This window comes from Stegodyphus dumicola, chromosome 8 (genome assembly GCF_044657685.1).
Source record: "Stegodyphus dumicola isolate Sdum_Otavi_A_Nest chromosome 8, ASM4465768v1".
In the NCBI taxonomy this organism is placed as follows: Eukaryota; Metazoa; Arthropoda; class Arachnida; order Araneae; family Eresidae; genus Stegodyphus; species Stegodyphus dumicola.
The window spans coordinates 164158395-164180870 of record NC_140775.1 but is presented as its reverse complement, the minus strand read 5'-3'; the positions used below and the strand labels follow the sequence as shown (position 1 = coordinate 164180870).

The window sequence follows — 22476 nt, the reverse complement described above, 5'->3', positions numbered from 1 at the left end:
ATTTTGTGTTTTGTATTGAATTCAGTAATAAATTATCTTTAAAATGATATATACAAGTTTGCATTTTGCGAAACGTAACATTTTCTATAAGCATACAAAGTTCAAAAACATAAAAATTTCCAAAAGTGTCCACAATTTTGGCCACCACTGTATATACTTTGAAGTGCAAAATGTAATAAGTAAATTTTTAAGAATGTAGTTTCAATAAAATCATAGGTACATAAACATTTCCACAACTTTAATGTCATACGAACCAATAGTAGTCGAGTGGACAAGAGCACTAAACACTAGAAGTTCGACTCGAGTTCGAATTCTGCCAAAGGGCTTAGCTTTAGATGTGTTTTAAACTTCCCCTCCATGTAATGTCAGTATAAGCTTATAAACTTTAGAAATTCCTCCACAAAACTATCTTTCTCCTAAGAGAGATGGCCGTCGCCTCTTTTGCAGTATTTGTCCAGCACACAAACAATCTACAGGGCTTCCCAGAAATTATTAAAAGTTAATTTTTAAATAATTATTAAATTAAATAAATACGAATACGCAATCCGCATATGTAAATAACTCAGTTATTTAAAAGCAGAGGAATAGAATTTGCGATTTAACTATGGAATTCACTTTTAATAGAGAGTTTTTTTATATTTTCAGGAAAACTTTAAGGTCTGCGTTCAAACCGCTGAACAGAAGTTTCTCCATTTAAACAGCATTGTTTAGTGATAAAATACCTGCACTTAGAAAGAAGAATTCAACAGGAATGTTATTTCTTGCTTCAAAATTCTAATATCGATACCGTGACAAAGACGAAATTAAAAGTGGAGCATGACACTTCTCTTAAAGGCCGTTGATAGTTTCAAAGTTATACCTAAAAGGCTTTAGAAAATATTATCGAATTATTTTGCATAGTTGGAAGACCGAATTAAACAAATTATGCAGATAAGGAACTATATTCCGTCTTGTCACTACTTCGATGAAATATCAAAGAAGGTTTAGAATTTTGTCACTAGAAAAATTATTTTCTTTGTTAGCAAATCCACTTAAGTGTTAATATCAATGGAATAGTTTTACTTAGTTCTTACACTTTCTAAAGGTTCTCGAATTCTTTAAATCGAGATGTATTCTTTCATTATTAGCTATGAAATATTGTAACATACAATTTTCACAGAATAAAGTAATTTTATTTCATAGAAATTATTATGGCGATTTCAAATATTATTCATGCCAGACTTAATCCTTTATATCTGCTTGAAAATTCAAATTCGAGTTTATTGCTCTATTGAATTTAGAATCTTTTATTAAAAATACTATCTCCTCCTCAAACAAAGTTTAAACATTCAAAGTATTGGAAATTTTTACTCCTCTTTGTTAAAGTAATTTTTATCCTTCAGATACGTGAATATTTTAAGAAAAGTTTTTATGCCTTATGTAACTAAATTTTCAAACTACGATATAATTTATTGATTTTAATTTAATTATATTTTGCACTGAATATAAAAACTGAAGTTTCATTTTTTAATTTATGTTGATTTATTCTTAATGCTAAAACACGAGACTAAGTTTTAACATAGTTTATTCGCAATATTTTAAGACATGGTATATATAAAATCTAAAATTAAAGAAAACTTCAGTTTTCGATTTTGCACCAAGTTAGTCCTAATATTTACTTCCTGTACTTCAGTCTTTATATATCTACATATCATTTACCATGTACATATGCGTACATGTATTATTTCTTCATAAAACCCATTACAATAGCATTACTGACGGTTTTCTGTCTTCAAAGCTATTAAAATCACGCCCATTTTTAGATAAGACTCAAAGAAAGTAGTATGAATGGCTCAATCTGGGGAATAAGGAGGTTGCCTGTGACCATTTCTTCCCTAAAGCGTGCTTGAAAACAGAATTCTGTGATAGTGCATTGTCGTGCAGCAGACCTAAGTTATTAAATTAAGCTTCAACTTAACGCACTAAATACTTTGCAAAAAATTTGAACATTTTACCTTCGTAAAATATGCAATTCCCTGTCTGTATCTCAGTAACAATTTTCACATGAATTATGCATTTAAAACCAGAAAAGGTAACCAGTATGGTATTCACACTAGGTTTAAAATATCTGATGTGGCACCATATAATTTACTCGTTTACTGCGTTTCATTTAAGCTTATTTTTTACATTTCCTTGTAGATATAATTATCATTCAATTAATTTAGTTCTCACTTTGCGGCAAGGTAAAAACGCATAAAATCTTAAAGCATGATTAAAATTTGTAAAATACAAAAAAACATAAAAGACCAACTACAGTTAAAATACAGTTTTTATAATTAAAATTATAGTTTCTACGCAAAAGCAAGCAGTTTGGCCAGCGGGCGGAAAAACAAATTTTTCGGTGCACAAAGTTTATTTTTGGTCCCACTTGTCAAAAAGACACTGAATTTAGTGTACAAACTGTGATAATTCACTAGTCTACTAGGAAACAAACGGCGGCCTCGCTAGGCTTAGTACGACTTAAAATTTTAAATTGTTGATGATTCTAATGATTCTACAACTATTGCATTCAACTTAACTGAAGCCATAAAACCTTAACCGAAACTTAAGAACAGAATAATTCAATTACTTTTAAAGCAAACAAATGCACTGCTTACCAACACATAAGAATTAAAAAAACTGGCCTAGTTGGTATATATATATAGAGAGAGAGAGAGAGCAAACTTATATTTGCAGAGCAAACTTACATCTCTTGATTGGCTCAGCTACTAAACTCCCTACCCTAAATAGTTGGTCAGTTAAAATTAAAACTTGAATTACATACTTTTAGGATATTCTTTGATTTTTTCCTAGATTTATATTATTTAAATATTTTTAAATTTTAGCAGAAGTAAGTTGAGTTTAAATAGAAGGGAAACGAGTTTGTATGGGTGCTTCTTGAATCCCGAGCGTGAAGGTTGCTAGGTAGAAATTTAAGAACCGCGCTTTTTGGCCTGTGTGCCTATTTCGGCAGTTCGTTGAATCTTCAACTGCTTAATCAGTAAGCTTGCTGAATCTCAGCTGTATCTTAGAACGCGGTTAAGTTAGTTACGAGTTCAGAGCCTCGTAGGTAGTGATCTCGTTATTTATTCATCCTATCATTTATTTTTAGGTTCACATTTCTGTTTTGTTAAACCGCCGGGTCGGCGTAGTTTGTGAGCGTCAAGTGAACGCAGCTGTTATTTCTAAAGTGGAATAAAAAGGGATTTAAACCCTTCTTACGAGTTTGTGTAATTTACAGTTCATAGCAGTCACTACTACTGTTGCTGACAAGTTGGGGCCTCGCAACACTATAGCTTTTAAGTATTTTTTAAGTATTTTTTATGTAGTATTTAAGTATTTTCTAGATATGTAATTATTTTTAAGTATATATTTGTTTTTTATAAATTATGAACTCGTTCTTTTAAGTTTCTTATTGGTTTATTTAAATTATGTCTAGTTCCTTTTTAGTTTCTTTTTGATTGATATGCATATTCGTGTCGGGAAGGTTTCTGTAGACAAGGGTTTCTAAGATGCATTGGTTTCTGGATTAATTTTTCTGGAAAATTTAATTTTTAAAAAAAATTTAATACTATACATTGCTTATTTCTCAAAATACTTCATTATTTGTATTTTCCTTTTGGACCTTTAATTTTTAATTGCTAATTTCTCAAGGTACAACTTTGTTGGTATTTCTTTTTGAACATTCTTCACTATGGATTTACTTTTGCTTTTGACTTTTACCCTTGCCTGCATGAATGCCGAAACACGAATTGAATGATTGAAGAGTTAGGTTTGGAGGAAACTTCCCCTTGATAAGTCTGTCTCCTGCCTGCTCAACATTCATTCACTTATGCATTTAAAAAAAAAAAAATTAGATTAATTTAAATTGCTAAATTGGTGAATTTATTTTCATGGTTTGGTTTTGCACTTAATTTACTTATGCTATTTGAATTTAAATGATATTGTAGATTTGTTCGAAAATTAAATCTTTTATATGTTTGCACATTTTTTTTAATTATTTTAACTTTAAATTTGCTTTTTTACGTATATACATGTTTGTTAAAATTTATATATATATATATATATATATATATATATACATGTATGTAAGTTTGGTACGGCCGATTGCAACAAAAAATGTAGAAGCACAACTACACGTTACAGCAGTTATATATACAAACTTTCAACGTCATTTTTGAGATATTTGAGATAAATGCATACGTACGTACAGCCGTCACAAAAAAATCTGTCTTGAATCTATTTTAAACCCATTTTAGATTATGATATATCGAATATAATATAAATATGATTAATCGCGAAAAATGTTTTCATATCCTAGCGATTTCAATGAAATATGAAATCGTTGACATATGAAAAGATTTTTCGCGATTAAATACTTCCTTTACTTCGTATAAGGAAGTACAAAACCGAAGCTTCTATGTTCGAGTTAAATATATTATAATTCACGCAGATGATTGCCGTTTTGTCACGGTATTGCAAACAAATTATCAAGTTTCGTATCTAATCACAATGTACTTAAAAAAAAATCAGGATTAATTCTTTGTTTATAGCAACATATTTTGCCCTTTATTTTTCAGCTTTCGAATTCATGACATAGCATGTTAACTGGATCGATGCAAACGATTAGCTACGTAGAAAATTCTAGCCGTAAACAAACGATATTTTGGTTAAGTAAATTGAGATATCATAGTAATAAAATGTGTCAGGATTAGTTTTGCACTTTTACTGGAATTAGTTGAAAATATTTTTTTTAAATTTACAAGTTTTCATATTTTATATTACGACGCTCAAACGGTCGTTTGTTTCCTTTCAGGACACATATCCGTTTCAAGAGCATTTGGGCTGACGCTAAATTGTATTAAAAATATTTAAAAAGAGTATATCTTTAGAATTTCTGATAGACACTTTCGCGCCTGGAGATAGCAGTGTTTTGATGCGTACAGTGTTGCCACCGCTCTTTTTATAAATTGTTGAGTTTGCTAATGAAAAAATAATTGAAGTTTTACAAAATGTGAAATAAATAATGAAAAAAAATCGAAAAGCTTTCAGATTTTATATTACGCCCCAAAGAGCGTTCATTTTTTTTATTTATTTACAGACACATACACGCTTTGAGAGCACCAGTGGCTTAACGCCTCACTGGTCTAAAAATATATAACAGCATATCTTTAGAATTTCCGATAGACAGTCTCGTGCGCTGGACATAAAAATGTTTTATTACCTCCAGAGTTGCCACTGCTCACTTTGAAACTGCTAAGTTTTGCAATCCAAAATTCGTTAAAGTTTTACAAAATATAAAATAGACAATAAAACAAATTCCAAATTCGTTCTTTCAAGTTACCATGTTAGTGTGGAGGATTGTGTTATTCAAAATCTGATGACTCTAGGTACCGTTGTTTATTGACAGTGTGAGACACACACATGCTTTCATGTATATTCTTCATTATACATTTTTTTAAATATAATACAGAGCAATGATATTTGGTGGCAACAATTTAAAAAGTGATTCGGACATTTAAAGTCATTCGACGAAAAATACCGTTTCGCGACTCATAGCCATTCTGGTCTAACTCCCACTTTGGGCTCTAACAAAATCGCAATTCAAAATTGGAGTGGAGGACTGAGTTATTCAAACTTTGATGGCTCTAGGCACTCTCGTTCTTTTACAGTGCGAGGAACGTACATGCATGCATGCAGATTCTCCACTATTTCATTTCTTTAAAAATAATTCAGAGCGATGATATTTGGTGGCAATAATTTGAAAGTCCGTTATAAAATTGTGACACAGTATAAAATTTATACACAAAACGAGCAATTAATGAGTTAATAAATAAAAGAAAAGCATTATAATTATAAAATTACTTAAAAATAATACAATCAAATAGATATATTAATTAAATATTTTCAGAAATTTACAACTCTATCCTATGTAAACTAACAACTTTCATTCCATTCAAATTCCCGATAATATACTAAAATTATTGTACATTCCGAGCAAAACGCGCACTATTAATACAAAAAATTAAATAGAAATATACGGGTGCGTATTGTACGGGTACGTTGAACATACAAGAATTAGATTTTTATATGTAACTAAATGCCATTTATTAAAACAAACTGACGTATCTTATGAACTTAAAAATTCTCCTTATCGGATAATATGAAAAGTTCATCTTAGTCATCTTCCAGTTACAACTTCAGCCATGTCATCGAATTCTGTTTCATCTTCATCATCACTGTTTCTCTGATCCATAAATAAATAAACACCTTCCGTTCCATCTAAATTGTTAGATATATTGCACATTTTAAATGACTTTTGAACTATGTCGAGTTTGATTTCATTAAATGCTTTTAATATTCACATACACTGTATTTCTAGACTGGCATGACGCATTTCGCCTCATTTTGTAAATGCTTTTTCACCTTCTAACTCACTTATTCCATTGTCATTTTAAGTTTGCTTTTAATTCAAACCCATATCTAAAGTCTGATCTAATGGCATTAATCCGCCTGTAATAGCCACCATGTCTGTTTTACACGTTTTCAACAATTTCTTCGCTTATCCATTAGATGGGTTCGGAAAATGTCCCAAATTAAAAGACGCTCTGGATTTTTTAAGGCAACAGGAAGCTTTATGCCAAACATTCCTTTTACACAATATCACATCGTTTTCGTTCATCTATCCTTCCCCGTCTACTTGAATAAGAACAAACACCCCTTGGAAAATCACATTTCGGTATCTTCTATACTTTAAAAATCACCATGCATTTTAATTTTGTACCGTTCGCTAAGTAGGAAAGCACTATGATGAGGTGAGATTTTCTGCAACGTTTTGTTTTTATGTGAACCATTTTTTTTTCTTTCACATCAATTCTTTTATTTTCTGTCATATCAAATATTGCCCAGTTTTCGTCCATATTTCCAACATGTGAGTGAGTGAGTGACGGAGGACGTGGGCACCATCCCTCTACCGTTACGGTTAATTGGTATGAGCACCACGCCCGCCCTTATCTAGAATGACATAAGTAGGTACTTAGGTTATCGCTACCCATTCAGACTTGCATGGTACACATTGCCATACTCTGACTTGCACGACTATTACACATGCCGTACCATATTCGGACTTGCTTATTCATACTTGCATGGTGCATTTACATTCATATTGCATGGTACATATTTCACACATTTAATATTACACATTACATTTACTGGGAAATTGAATATGACTTATGTTTAAGGTTCTTTGCATCCGTAAGGTTCAATGTTTACGTTAATTATACATGATTAGATACTTAGGTTAATTATACATGATTAGATACTTAGGTTAATGCATTCATTATTATTTACAGACTTGCATGGTACATATTACACACAGAGAGATTGATTAATACTTTTGTTTAGGGTACTTAATATTTATGTTTAAGGTACTTTACACCTGTTTGATTCAATTCTTACTATAAGTATGTATAGTTGGGTTGTTAGGTTAACACATAGGTTGGCTTTACGCATTAATTATTATTTACAGTTTGCATAGTACATATTACACACATTGGTACATATTACGTACATTAAATAGTACATGCTAATTAATTAGAATGGTACATATTATACACACTAAATAGTACTGTGAATATTGACATGGTACATATTACACACAATTACTGAGACATGGGGTATATTTGCATGGTACATATTACACACATTTACAATTTACAGTTACAAAAAAAAAAAATACAATTGCTGAGAATATTAGCATGTTACATATTACAATAATATTAACATGGTACATGTTGCACACATTAAATAGTACAGATTACAATTACTGAGAAATTTAATAGTACTCAATTTCGTTATGTTCAGACTTGCAGAATTTCATTTACCTATTACCATATTCTGACTTGCATGACTATTATATGTTCTATACCCTATTCAAACTTGCTTGATGCATATACATTCATATTGCATGGTACATATTCTCACACGTTACATACTATATATTGCATTTACTCAGAAATTGTTTTTATTTATGTCTAAGGTACGTTGCATCCGAATCCGTTCAATATTTTAATATTAATTAAACATAATTATGCATTCATTATTGTTTACAGACTTGCATGGTACATAGTACACACATTACATAATATTGATTACATTTACCAAGAAATTAATTAATAGTTAATGATATTAATTAATACTTGCATGGTGCATATTACTTGCTTATTATAGTACAGTTTACAATTTCCAACATGTGACAGTAAATAACTTTTAGCCTTCTTAGGTCAATAACATACTTACGGTGGAGTTGGTGTATTTAATTATGGCAAAGCACACTAGGGCTATCTGCCTAAGGGAAGGGATGCCTTCGTGGAGGACTTTCTAAGGGAAACTGGCTCGTATACATGTTACACATGGGGAAAACCACGAAAACGCCCATGCGGCCAGCCCGTTCGTGGGACTCAAACCTCGGACCGAACTACCAGTGTTCAGCGACTTTACCGCTCGGCCGCTGGTGGGCCAACATACTTACGGAAACTTATCAATTTGTTGTCCAACTCTTTCGGAAGCCTTTGAGAAACTTTCGTTTTTTCTCGTAGAACTAAATTATTCCTTGCCATAAATCTACTACACTAACTCACATTTTCTTTAAAATTTTTCACTTTCATTTTGCCCACTTTAAGGCAAATAAACTTACGCTGTTTCTTGCGACAATTAACGCATTCTGGGGATTTTCTAGAACCAAATTCTCAACACTTTATTTTAGGATAAGTCATTTTGTTATTCTTTATTGAAAGTTCTTTGGCATGTTAATTAATGATTTATTCTTTGGCGTAATAATAATGAGTATTTTAAATTTTGATTTATCTTGTTAGTAATGATTTATTATTTGGCATGTTAATTACTGAGATTTAATTTTTCTTCCACTTACGTATGGAGCTTTCACTAAGACCAAAAATTCTTGCTGCAGCAGGACTTCCATTTTCTTTCGCAAACTTTGCCTTTGAAACCAGCGCAGTATTTATTTCATTTGGCGGGACCCATATTTATTATTAAAAGAAACACTACCTCAACTGTATTTCAACTAAAGCGCAAAGTCAAATGACTATGGAGAGGGAAAATGTCTCTTAATTCCGCGAATTCATAAGGACCCGAAGTGCTGCATTCGTACGCCAAGTTACGTCCGTCTTTTCTTGAAACCCTGGAATAACATTCCTGTGCACCTCTGCATTGAATACAACCCATTGTGTTTACCGAATTATTTACTCCCTCAAGCATTTTCCTCCACTCATTGTTCCTTTTACCGTTTTTCAATTCAGTATACCATTGTTCTAACGCCGGGGGAAAATCTTCGAATGAATGTCTTCAAACGATTCATTCGGACACAAGTACCTTTCGAGTTTCTTCCTAAAGAAAAGGATGCACTCTATAGGGCGATTATACATAAAAATTTTCAAATATAGTTTTAAATTATAGCTGCGTGTAATACTTCAGAATATACGGTACCTATTTCTTACCTTTATTTAAAAACATTCAAATAAATTGAATTCATTAAACAATGGTAGTTCAAGTTATCTAAAAACAGTTCGAACAAATGTTATCCTTACGTGTGCCAAGAACCTTAATCAGGGCTCTGATCGTTATTCTGAAATGCATCATAACTAATCCCTAACCATTAGAGCTGCCATTCGGAATGAAAACTCTTTCCTTAATGATACACGATGCTTAATTATAAGTGAGTACGAAAAGCTTTAAATGACATTTAATTAAAATATTTTCTCGTTGGCCTCCGCTTTGAAACACAGGACCTATCGATTACCGGTCGCAGATGTCCCGGGGCTTAAAATTTCTCGTTACCGATTTACTACGCCAAAGTTTTATATTTGTTAAATTGCAGTTCTTAGATTAATAGCTTTACAGGAGTTTTCACTGGAGGAAAGGGAAAGTTGAGAGTTATGGTGTATAACTAATACGAAGGTTCAAAATTGTGAAATATTATGCAGCTAACGAGTATTTTAAATTTTAATTTTGATTGGGGTTTCTGTTGATTAGTAAGCTGAAGAATTTTATTGATTTATTTTCTACGATTCGTATTTGATAAACATGTGAAGAATTTTTATTCTTTCATTCCCTGAGAAAATGCTTTGTGTGCACTAAATTCTCTTATATGTAATGTTTTCTTTTTAAGTAATTTTTTGTGCTGCTCAATAAGTGCAGAGGCAGTTCGCGCATTTTATAGACGAATTTGGTAAGCGGTAATAGAACATCGTTTGCTGCAAATTAAGAAATAGCAATTGTACTATGTTTTTAAAAGTCAAAATTATCGTCTGTGGCTTGAAAGTTTTGTTTTTATTCAAAATAGCGAATTTCACAAAGCAGTGGTTCGAAGGCTACATTTACGCTCTTTCCGAAGAGAAATATACATACTCCGTTATCCAAAAACGATGTGAGAGTCATGGTTTTTTGATATCTAAAGCGTCGATAGGTAATATCATCAACAAGAAAGAAAGAAAATGTCAAATTGGAGCCTCAAGTAGGATAAAAATTCCAAACATGTATCCAAGGAAAAAACGGACATCTTCGACTATTGCAAAGGTACGTTGTTTAATGTTAAAAGAAAATCCCGCTAGTCAAAGGACAGTTTCAAAATCATTAAAATGCTCGGTGTCCACTGTAAACAAAATGATAAACGTTGATTTAAATCTTAAGAAAGCGAAAAAACGCAATGTGCATCGTCTTCTTCCAAAGCATATCGCTCAACGCAGGACACGCTGCAGAATTCTATATGAAAAACAATTATCCAAAGAAAAATGGAAAACAATTTTCACAACAGATGAAGCATGGGTGTATTTAAATGATTGTAACAAAAAAAAAGAGCCATTCATTATCATAAAAGAGGAGACAAAAATTTAAGTACATGGTTCAAAGAATCAAAAGAACGTTTTTCTAAGGGATTCATGATTGTTGCTGGTTTTTCTTATAATGGCAAGTTAAAAATAAAGAAAAAAAATAAAAAATAAAAATAAAGGGAGTGCAAAAAAATTTCATGATTAACTCCAAATACTATCAGGAACATATCTTATCGCTAATTTTTCTGAATGAAATACCATCGCTTTCCCCACAGTGCCATGAATCTGTGAGACAAAGCTAGCAGTCACATATCAAAATCCACTGTAAATTTCCTAAAAGAAATGGAACAAAATACTGGTATCAAGGCCATACCCTTCACTGATATCCCTACTAAATCTCCCGATGTGTCACCTATGGATTTTTGTGCTTTCGGACTTTTAAAATCTGCATTATCCAAACGTTATCCCAAAACCCTAACAGGATTCTGGAAAGCTGTTCGGGAGTAATGGGATAGAATATCTCTTCTGCCACTTCAAAAGGCATTATTATCCTGGAAATTGCAGTGTCGAAAGATAGTTCAGAATAAGGGATGTCAAATAGAACATTTAAAGCACAGTATTTTTACCAGAATTTTATGTAATTTAGTTTTGTGAATACAATATACATCGTCTAAAAAATATGTGAACAGCCTCTGTAAAACTGTCAATGGAGAATGTTTATTCGCTAACGGGTCAGGGCTCAGTTACTGTTTAATGCTTTGAAACGGATTGTTTAGTAGCAAAGATTTTTGTTCCATATTCATTGATTAAAATCTGAAATACCAGTGGGCAACTTAGTAAGATAGCTGAATACTAAAAGTTACATCTCAACCGAATAGGCCTGGCTGCATTCTTTTGATTGAGTTGATTTTCCTTATGCGTAGCATGAATATGAATCAGTTTTCTATAGAAAGTCCATCACGAAGGTATCCTTTTTCTTAGACGGGTAGTCTTTTTGCGTGCTTTGCCATATTTTAGTAACCTAAACTATAAGGCATTTCTCCGGCCTTCTTAGCATGCCTTCGTAGTGTAGTGGTCAGCACGCTGTACGCATATTCCGGAAGTCGGTGGTTGGATTCCCGGCGAAGGTGTTGCTCATTTTTCACATTTCTCCTGCTTCGAAATAATCTAATGTTTCTACAGTGGCGCCCGAACTAAACGTTGGTGAATGATAATTCTTCACAACCAGGATTTGACGATTGGGTCCGCTGAAAACTCCAGTCGTCCTTTAAAATATTTCTTTCGCCTTTTTAGCCTGCCTTCGTAGTGTAGTGGTCAGCACACTCGGTGGGAATTCGAGAGGACCGTGGTTTGAGTCCCGTCGAGGGCATTGCTCATTTTCATATCTCTTGCTTCCAAAAGGAACCTAGTATTTCTACACTGGCGCTTGAACTAAAAAAGTGTATTGGATGATGATTCTCCACATCCAGGATTTGGCGATTGTGTCCCCTAAACCCCAGTCGTCCTTTAAAAGGGGGGTATATAAGGTATTCTTCCCGCCTTCTTAGTATGCTTTCGTAATGTAGTGGTGAACATACTGGACGCGTATTCCGGAGGTCGTGGTTCGATTCCCGGAGAAGGCTTTGTTCATTTTTCACATCTCTCCTGCTTCAAAATAGCGTAATGTCTCTACAAACCATTGATAAAATCTTTAGACTATTTCCTCTTGCCATCATCAAATGCATTCCTTTGTAAGAAACAAGCTCATCAATCTTCTTGTTGTACGGTTTTAACCATCAATTAGTTACGAAATCGCTCACATTTTCCAAGCGTTCAGCTTTCAGGTCATATTTTCACTTATTAATAAATTCGTTATTTGAGTTTTAAAGTTCCTATCTGTGACTAACTTTTGGGTAATTTATAGCATATCTTGACAATATGGCTTGACATATATCGGCCAAAGTAAAACAACGTTGAACTTTCGCGTCAAAGAACACGAATCCTGTGTTCTAAAAGAAATATAAAAATCAATCCTAGTTGATCGAAATTGGCCACTTAATCACTGTTTTGGTTAGAGCTATGTGAAAATAATCCATAAAGCTTCTTCACTTTGTAAACTGAATTTCCTTGAAATTGTCTCCATTTACAAAACAAATCTGCTTTATATTATGACATTAACTAAAATCTAGTTCTTCTGACATTGATTAAAATCTAGTTTCTCTTAGCCTTTCCTTTCTCGAACAGATGGCGCAACATATTTTAAAAATATTTTGCTTGTGAAAAACAACGATCTATGTCTTATCAACCATCGAGATCGATCGAGTTTTATCCAAAATATATGACAACAATCAAAGTTTTAATTTTTGCCTTGTTTTAAATTCTACATTTATGAGTTTCTCTTCCAAATGTAGTTGTCAGAGGGCTTCTTGGAAAGGGAGTGAATCTGAAGATCTCAGGTTTCAATCTCTGGGGTGATTTCAGTTAAAACTTACATTACGAAGATCATTCTCATCATCATATACTCTTGTCGCTCAGGGGATCATTTGTGAGTCCATATGTGTATGTAAGTCCATATGTGAGCTCATTTGTGAGTCCATATGTGTCCATATATATATGTCCATATGTGTGTCTATATATATATGTCCATATATGTCCATATGTGTGTCTCATTTGTGACATCATCATATACTCTTGTCGCTCAGGGGCTCATTTGTGAGTTAATGCTTGGGATAAACAGAAACAAAAACAGAACAATACTTCTTATAGTGAGTGCACTTTGTGTATTTACAATACATTCTGCTGATTATCAAGAAATGAATAAGCTTTCTTATTTGGGAAAAAAGACGTGCCTTGGTAGGGAGCTTATAATATCAACCATAGAATCTAACTGATATATTCAAAATTTCAGTTTAAGTAGATGTGTCTTTACAGTTTTTATTCGACAACAAATTGAACTAGAGAACTGTAACTTCCAGATGAGTACTGTAAGCGTTCAGCTATTGGAATCATTAATTTGTTCCTTTAATCCGCTTTTTTTATCCTGAATAATAATAGCATGTGTATAAGCTGGAAGGTATTTCTATGTTAGATATTCTAGGAATATATTCGGAGCATTTGAGACTATGAGAAAATAATTCCTTCGTGAAACATAATTTCTCAAGAGATGTACTAAAGTTTTTATCTTAAACAAAATACATATTCAAAGATCATCCTTTATTTTTAAGTTACTTAGTTTTTTAACAACAAACTTGATTTATACTGAAAAAAAGTATTGAAAATAATTAAACTGATTTTAAAATAGCCAAGGGCCTTTGGAAGCAAAAAAAAATATTAGAATGTGATCTCCTTTAATTAAAAAAATACTTCATAAATATATTTCGTCTCTTCAAAAATCTTCCCTAAAATTACATTATGTAAAAGGCTGTATTATTTCAGTCAGAAAAAACACACGAAGGTTATTTGCTTGAGTTCTATCCCATTTTAAATACTTTTCTACAAGTTATAATCTGAAGGTCTTGTACTTCTCTTTGCCTACCACTAACCTTTCAACAGGACTAGTATTAAACGAAGTTTCTATTTGTTTATTAAATGCAAATGTTTAACTAACTGTGTAGAGATATTAGTAATTCTCGGATTGAGAAACCCTCGGGATCCTCCGATTGCTAAATGAGAGTGATATCAGCTCATATAGTGATAACCCTTATAATCTTCGCCACTGAGGAGATTCAGTCGCAATGGTAAACTGGGAATAGAGGAAGGAGACCCAGTGGATAAACCCAAGTAATGATGAATTGTCGTCTTAATCCTCAAACATTATTGGGAACTGGAAGATAAACACTTCAGTGTGAAATTTAAAATCAGGTGAATGAGCAACGGTATTTTGTCATAAATTACTACGTAAAATAATGTTGCTATTTTGTCTATAAAGCTACACCTTTCGGAGATAAACTTCGAAAAGTTTATTCAGAGTTGAACTCCAAAAACCCTGAGTTAATACTCTACCCAGGATTCGAACCAAATATCTTCTAGCTGGTTTACATCACAAGAGAACGCACGAGTGAAGGTAATACTTCCTTACAAATCTACTAAATCTTTTGCATCATTACTATGATATCGAATACACACACTAACATGTTCTGAATGAATTTCATTTATGGCACAAAGCGTAAAATAATATTAACCCCATAATGCACCAAAACAATTTCAGAAAGCTGACTTTTTTCTACCATTTTTACTTCCTTGTACGAAGTAAAGAGGAAGCATTGTAATCGCGAAAAGTTGCAGGCAGCATATTTCAACGAAAATATCCATTTCGACCGCTTTGCAATGCAATTTAACGATGTTCTTGCGTGATATATGTACGTAAGGACAGAATAAAAGACTCTTTTTCCTCCAAAAAAAATTATAAAACTGTTTTAAAATGAATTCTGAAGAGAATTTTTCGTGGCGTTTGTACGAACGTATGTACGTACGTGCGTACGTTCGTTCGTACGTACGTACGTACTTATCTCGCATAACTCAAAAACGAGTAGCCTCAGAACGTTGAAATTTTGTATATAGGACTACAATAACATGTAGATGTGCACCTCGTATTTTGGTTGCAATCGGCCGCGCCAAACGTATCTAAATGTATTTATATAGTACATTTTTTGCTTTAAAAATGATTGATTTATGTTGTTCTACTTGAAATTTGGTACATACTTGAAATTTGATGGAATTCTTTATATGGGCCCTATTGTTTAACTGAACCAAAAATCTGGTGAATATTTTAATATTAAAAAATTTTATGAACGAAAACATGACAGATTTTTTTAATAAAATACATTTTATAAACTCAACTCCAAATAAAATAAAAATTTAACATGAAATTCTTAGAATTTTTGGTTTACAGTAGTTTCCAAATGTTATAAAAGCTATATATTAAATATGGAATTAAATTATGCAAGAGAATGTTTTAAACTGTGCGCGCAAGGTGGAAACATGACGAAAGATTTTGTCACAAAGCGGATTAAAATATAAAAATATTTGAAGCAACACAGACTTTCTGATTACTATTTCAGAAAGCAGCTATATTATGTAAGGAGCTGTAAAAAGTTGGAAGTAATTGCTTTTTAAATAAATAAGTTATCCTAATTCTTGTAACAGTCACATATTCGAAGATCTTATGGGTTTTAAGGTGTACGAGTCCCCTTAACTCAACTTATCAGGTTCAATGTTCCGTCTTACTTTCTTCGGGAACATGCAAGGACCTGACTCGGAACAGAGAGCTTACTAAAGCTATGTTCAATCACTGTGGGAAGTAGACAGGATACACAAGAAGGGTATACAAAACCCTTTATTTTTCTCTAGTTACAATAACTTCCGTACTTCGGAATACACAGACCTGCTACTTGTGGTCTAACGTAAAAATATAAAAATAAAACTAAACTCTAATTTAACTTTAAAATAATAAACGTGGAAGATTGGCCTTATATTAACAGGAAGCCGTATGTAGTACAGAGAACTGTGAACACTACAATACGTTTAAAAATTATCAAGAGGATTAAAATCTCTGGCCTGGAAGGCAACCAGCAACTGAGTAAAACTTCTAAGGTAAGCGGCCTGCTTCGACTAACTGCTTCCTCTCTCTCGCTTGGCAAAAAGCCACAACTTAAATACTTGGCGTTCGCCAGACAAACTTTGCATAAATACATTAACGCTTATAATTCTGGCCGGAAGTAGAAAATAAGAAGTGATAGTAAAGATTTAAAATAAAATAAACGTTAGTAAAACTTAAGATCCTTACAAACTTCTTTTAACCGCTTTCTTTATTTTAATTCAAAACTGTAGTTCTGTTTTAATTCAAAACTGTTCTTAATGCACTCAATCGATTTATATCGATTGAGTGCATTAAGAGGTTAAATAATATATTACATAATTTCAAATTATCTGAGTTAAAAACATTTTACAAAATTTGACATTTACAAAAATTTTGACCCACTAAGTAAATACCTCGGATAAAGAAGTTAATGAAGTATTTATTAGTTTTTGTTATTACAAAATTCTATAAATATAAAAACGGATGTAGGATGTTACAGTAAGATAAATACCTCATTTGCGCAGTGCACTCAAGCCGTCTTGATACCCTTGTCATAACGTAACGCAACGAAATGATCTCAGTCTGCTGTAATTGTCAAAATGATTTGTATAAGCTTTCTTACGTTCGACATGCTGTCTCCTGCTAACGTCTAAACGTCATGTTTGAGGTAAAGCTTGTTAACACAACTTCAACAAATAACCCTTTAACCTTTCCGCAAATCTGCCTTTGAATAATCTTCTGTGTAAGTCTGAGAAATAAAATTTTTGCTCGGTAGCATAAATAATGTATAAACTCTCTCTTCTGCGAGGAGATAATGTTCCCTCTCTTCCGGAATCACACTTCAAGATGCTGACTATCACTCGATTAATTCTGGAGAGGAGATTTGTTTCGGTCTACAGGCAGCGACTGTGTGGTATTTACCCGAAGGATAATCTACCTAATCAGACCCAGTCTGATCGATGGTCTGTCACGTTAATGCAATAGATTTCATCTTGATGCCCTCTTGTGTTTTCTGGAGGTTATTTTGTTTGCCGAAGGTAATCTCATTTGGAAATTACCGAGAATGTCTTATTTAGATTAACACTCCTAGTGTTATACGTAGATACGTGTCTATATGTATCATTAAGCTGTTTACTGATGTGTTAGTGAATTACTGTTAATAATTATACTTTTTTTAATTTCATGATTAAAACAAGTTCCATTTAGTATTCATAAAAATTCTTTAGACACCTCAATAAAACAGTTAAATAATTAGAAGTCACTGAAGGGACTCTTTATTAAAGCGCAGAAAACGTCAAATGTTTCGAAGGCAGAAAACAAGCTATCTTCCGCCCCTGCTGGACTTTCAAATTTCCTAACTAGACATAAAGAAAGACTGGGAAAAAGCATGAGATCAAGTCGATTAAATCCACGTATAGACGAATTGTCATCCACCTCAGCAAGTGGATTATCACACGGGAGCCGCTTTTGACTGTAGAAACTAATTAGATTTTTTGGAGCCTAGAAGAGCCGGAAAAAGGACTAGAATTGGACTACGGCAAAGTGCACAAAGGCTGTTTGTCAAAGAGGAGAAATGCCATCGTGGAGGAATTTTAAAAGGAAACTGGCTTATACTCAGGTTGAACTACGAGTGCTCAGAGATTTTGCTACTTGACTTCTGATAGGTCCAGCAGAAATAACGAGGAATCAGTTGTACATTCATCGAGATACAAACATGGAACTTCCAAGATGTTAGATAGACTTCTTAACTAGTTACATCACCGAAACATGCCCTTAAGAAAGCGAAGATTACTTACCTTCTCTCCCGCTAAAAGGGCGACTGGGAAGATGCACGAACGTCAGTCGACAGAAACCGGGTGGTGATGAACTCTTCTCAGGAAGCATTTTAGTTAAGATTCCAATTAGAAACAGTTCAAATGCTTACAGAGCCAGGAAAAAGGAAAAATCAGTTGTGTCCTCGCCGAAGTTCTAATTACAGATCTTCTAGTGCCAGTTGAATATGCTAACTATTCTCAAAACGAAAGCATATACCAGTGAATTATAACTTTACAAAGTAAGATTGTAAGAACACAAATACAACTTACCAATAAAAACAATATATGTTCTTATAATCAAAAGTTCATTAAATTCGCATAAAATATAAAATAAAAGAAGAAAAATCTGAAAGGTTTCAGATATTAAATTACGTCTAAAGAGACGTCTTTTAACGTTTTGTGGGTTACCCTTATTTATTAAATATCATGTTCTTTGCACTTAAACCATAAAATTCAGTTCAATAGCAATGTCTCAAAATAATTTTAAAATGAGCCTATCTTTAGTATTTCCGATACACAGTTCAGCGATGAGATAAAAAGGTTTTTTTTCCTCCGTAGAGTGTTGCCACTGCTCGTTTGTAAATCTTTGAGTTTGTTAACCAAAAATTCGTTAAAATTTTACTAAATATGAAATTGATAATAAAATCAATTCCAAATTTCAAATTTGGTCTTCCCCATGCCCATATTCGCAGGAAGATTACGTCATTCAAAATTCGATGGCCGTATGTACCGTTGTTTTATCACAATACGAGAAATATACGTACATTTATGCAGATTTTTCATTATTTAATTTCTTCAAATATAATACAAGACTCTAACATTTGGTGGTAACAGTTTGAAAAGTAAAACGGACATTTAGAGTGATTCAACACAAAATCCCAAAATAATAGTCCTTCAGGGACAAAGCCCCTTTAGACTAATAATAAAAAAAGAAAGCTCTGGAAGGGCTAAGATTATAACAGCTGCCCAAAAGGGTTTGTTAAGCTGTTCTGCGCTCTCTCTGATCTCGCAGTCTACAAGTTTGCTGTTGCACTCACTCCTGTTAACCCATTTCTTTTTGTCTTTTTAGCTTTATATTAAGCATCATTTTCTTCGCTCCTACACCTTATACATTTCAAAGCAGATTTATAAAACTTTTTAAAGCAGATATGTTTAGAATTCCCAGTGGTATATAAAGTTTTGGTACACATTTTCTACATTTTTTAAACTTTTCTCAGTTTATCATCAATGTACAGTTTTCTTACTAGGACAGCTTTACAAAACACTTTTTTCCCTTTTTTATTGTTAAGTTTATTAATTAAATATGTTCTTCGCACTTACACCACAAAAAATTTAGTGTAGTGCAAAATCACAAAATATTTTAAAACCGTATATCTTTTAGAGTTCCCGATATACAGTCCCGCGCTGGAGATAATTAGGCTTTAAACTGTACAGTGCAGCCACTGCTTGCTATCGTTATTAATCGTTGTTAGAAATTCATTAAAGTTTTATAAAATATGAAGTATAAAATTTGAAATTCAATATTCGGGCTTCCAAGAGCACATATTTGCGTGGAGGACTACGTTATTCAAAATTTATTGGCTCTAGGTACCGTCGCTTTTTCACAGTGCGAGAGACATATGTACATTGTAAGATTCTGTACTGTGTACTTTTAAGTTACAGTTGAATTTGAAGAATCTTAAGAACTGGTAAGCGAATAATCGTTTGATTTCTTGATATAGAAAACAACAAGTGAGAAGAGTGAAATAACACTTTATAATTCCAACTAAAGTTTAACAGAACTCCATCTTGGAGTTGTACAATAAAGCCGACACTCGGGTTTGAACTTAGAATAAGAACTAAATTAAACTAATCTTAACTAAAGAGATACAGCCGAAGCTATCAAACTTCTAACGGAGTAGGCCCCTTAACGCTAATAAACTGCGAAGCTATCAAGAGCCTAAAGTACGGCCGAGCGTAATAATAGCTTAAGAGAGAGAAGCCTAAAAAGGCGGACGCGAGCTAGCCAGAATCTCTGGTTCTCTCTAACTAATACAGTGAGATATAGTTACGAGTGCCGTGCTGTCAGGACGTGTATTTGTCGCTCCGCCGTTTTGCCTAATATCAGCGGAAGTTCTCAACGTACCGTTGTAAAAGTAGTTTCTACGTGTAGCTAACATCATCAGGAGTACACATATATAAAAATTATGTCATTACGACATTTAGTCGTTCTTTTTATGGAACTTCAAAGTTTTTAACACTATCATTCACGACTTGGAGCCATTTTCGCCGTGTTCCTCAACTTCGCAGCCCGTGGATACACCGACGGACGTCCTAGCAGCCGGATTTTTACATAGCCGGATAGAGGATCATCTCAGCAGTATTTTGAAGTTTCATCAAGATTGGATAATTGGTTGAATAATTATGCAGAAATTACTCATTTAATTTAGAGCTTTTTTCGCTCACGCTGCATTTTCGACCGTTAGGTGCCACCGTCCCCCCCCCTCGGGGTAGCGCGTTTTCGTCAAGGACATTCGCAACGGCTTTCCTTTTATGAAGTGGACACTTTATTAGCTGCCTGCTAATTAATTTCCTAATTGCTGTATCATGCTGTAATAAACGGCAATCTTCATCATCTATCTTCAGAAGCAGAAGTTTCAAATTTTGGTCGTGATCGGTCCACTGGTTCCAAAGATATAATTTTTTTCGACATTTATTAACTTAGAATTTTCAGACTGCAAAATTGCGTAGTTTGACTTCCTATTACAGTGCAGTGTTGTGTTTCAGTGTCTATGTGCCTCTGGATTACTATGGAATACCTTTATACAGATGAAGGACAGATGAAATACTGCTGCCAAGGTAAGAAAATTTGACTTTTTCCTGTATTCCAGATAGAAAATTCAGCACGAAACGCAGTACTGTACAGAGAAACTTAGATCCTTTCCCATACGATGAGTGACACAGATTCCTCCACTTACTCGAGAGAATTTGTTTTGCAAACATTCATTACCTCGGACATAAGCTATAATGAGAAGATTGATAAACTCACTGACGAAATTAAAAAGATCGCAACTTCCTTTCGAGGTGGCAAAAATATTCTATCCCTAGGCTTGCGAAAGCAACTGATAGACACTGTTGAAGCCTTCCGAATTCTGGCTTTGGGAGTATCTGAGTATATCCCACCTCCGGATACCGTCGATAAAGCAGTCAACACATCGAGTATTTTCGCGTGTGAACTAGCAAGTCAACAGCAACACATCACAGCTGCACCTAATCTAGCGCAAAAGGCAACAGACAATCGAAAGTCCTACGCAAGTGTAACGGCGCAAAAGCCTAAACACACCTTGCTGATCTACCCTAAAGACCCGTCCACAACATCCAGGAAAGTGTTAAAAGAAAAATTGACTGCTGAATTTCCGTTACCCACATTGGGAGTTCAAGTAGCAGCATTAAGATACATTCCGCAGGAAGGACTTGCAGTGGATTGCCATACAAAGGAGGACATTCACGCACTCTCGGAAAAACTGCAGACTGAAAAGGCTAAAGAATTCTTGCAAACCAAGATCCCAAGCACAAGGCTTCCCAGTGTTGTTATATACAATATCCCATTAAGCGTTACACAGGAGGAACTTGGACGAGTCATCAGTTTAGAACTCCATATTAACAAGAATAATGCCAAAATTCTGTACAGGCTCAAAGAAAGGAGTAACACAGTCAAGTGGATTGTCGAATGTAATCCCGATGCCTTCCAACAATTCATGCGCTCCAGAAAACTACTCATCGGCTGGCGGGCACATCGAATCTCAGAGTACTTCAACACTAAGAGGTGCTACCGCTGTCAAGCATTTGGCCATACCCAGCAGGGATGCCAAAATAAAATCTATTGTGCATACTGCTCGGGGGATCATGCAATCAAAGATTGTCAAGCCAGACGAGCCACATGCATCAACTGTGCAGACAGTAACTACCGCAACCGAGACAATAAAGCTTGCGACCATCCAGCATATGATGTTGCCTGTCCAACATACACGAGATACGTCGAACGGATCAAACGCAGCACTATCTATGAATAGTCCATCTGCTACTAATGCTAACAACAACACGCCTGTAATCCAATCTAATAATAACAATAATCATATGCAGATTCTCTCTCCACATACTATACCTCCATCAAGCAGGAACATAGGTACACTAAGCACAAGTATCATCAAATGCCTGCAAATCAATCTTCAAAGGGCTGAGGCAGCAACATCTCATGTCC

The 22476-nt window shown here is 33.8% G+C and overlaps 1 protein-coding gene and 1 long non-coding RNA gene across 3 annotated transcripts in view; one reads left to right on the top strand and one right to left on the bottom strand.

The window, feature by feature from the left end:
• Positions 1 to 22476, top strand: part of LOC118185493 (long-chain-fatty-acid--CoA ligase 1-like) — a 236865-nt gene that overhangs the window by 31105 nt on the left and 183284 nt on the right. The window lies entirely within an intron of this gene.
• The window catches only part of LOC118204223 (uncharacterized), a 382418-nt gene that overhangs the window by 323745 nt on the left and 36197 nt on the right, over positions 1 to 22476 (bottom strand). For both annotated transcript variants that reach the window (XR_015042789.1, XR_015042788.1), the window contains exon 2: positions 18219 to 18428. This is a non-coding gene — a long non-coding RNA (uncharacterized LOC118204223). The remainder of the gene's footprint in view (positions 1 to 18218; positions 18429 to 22476) is intronic.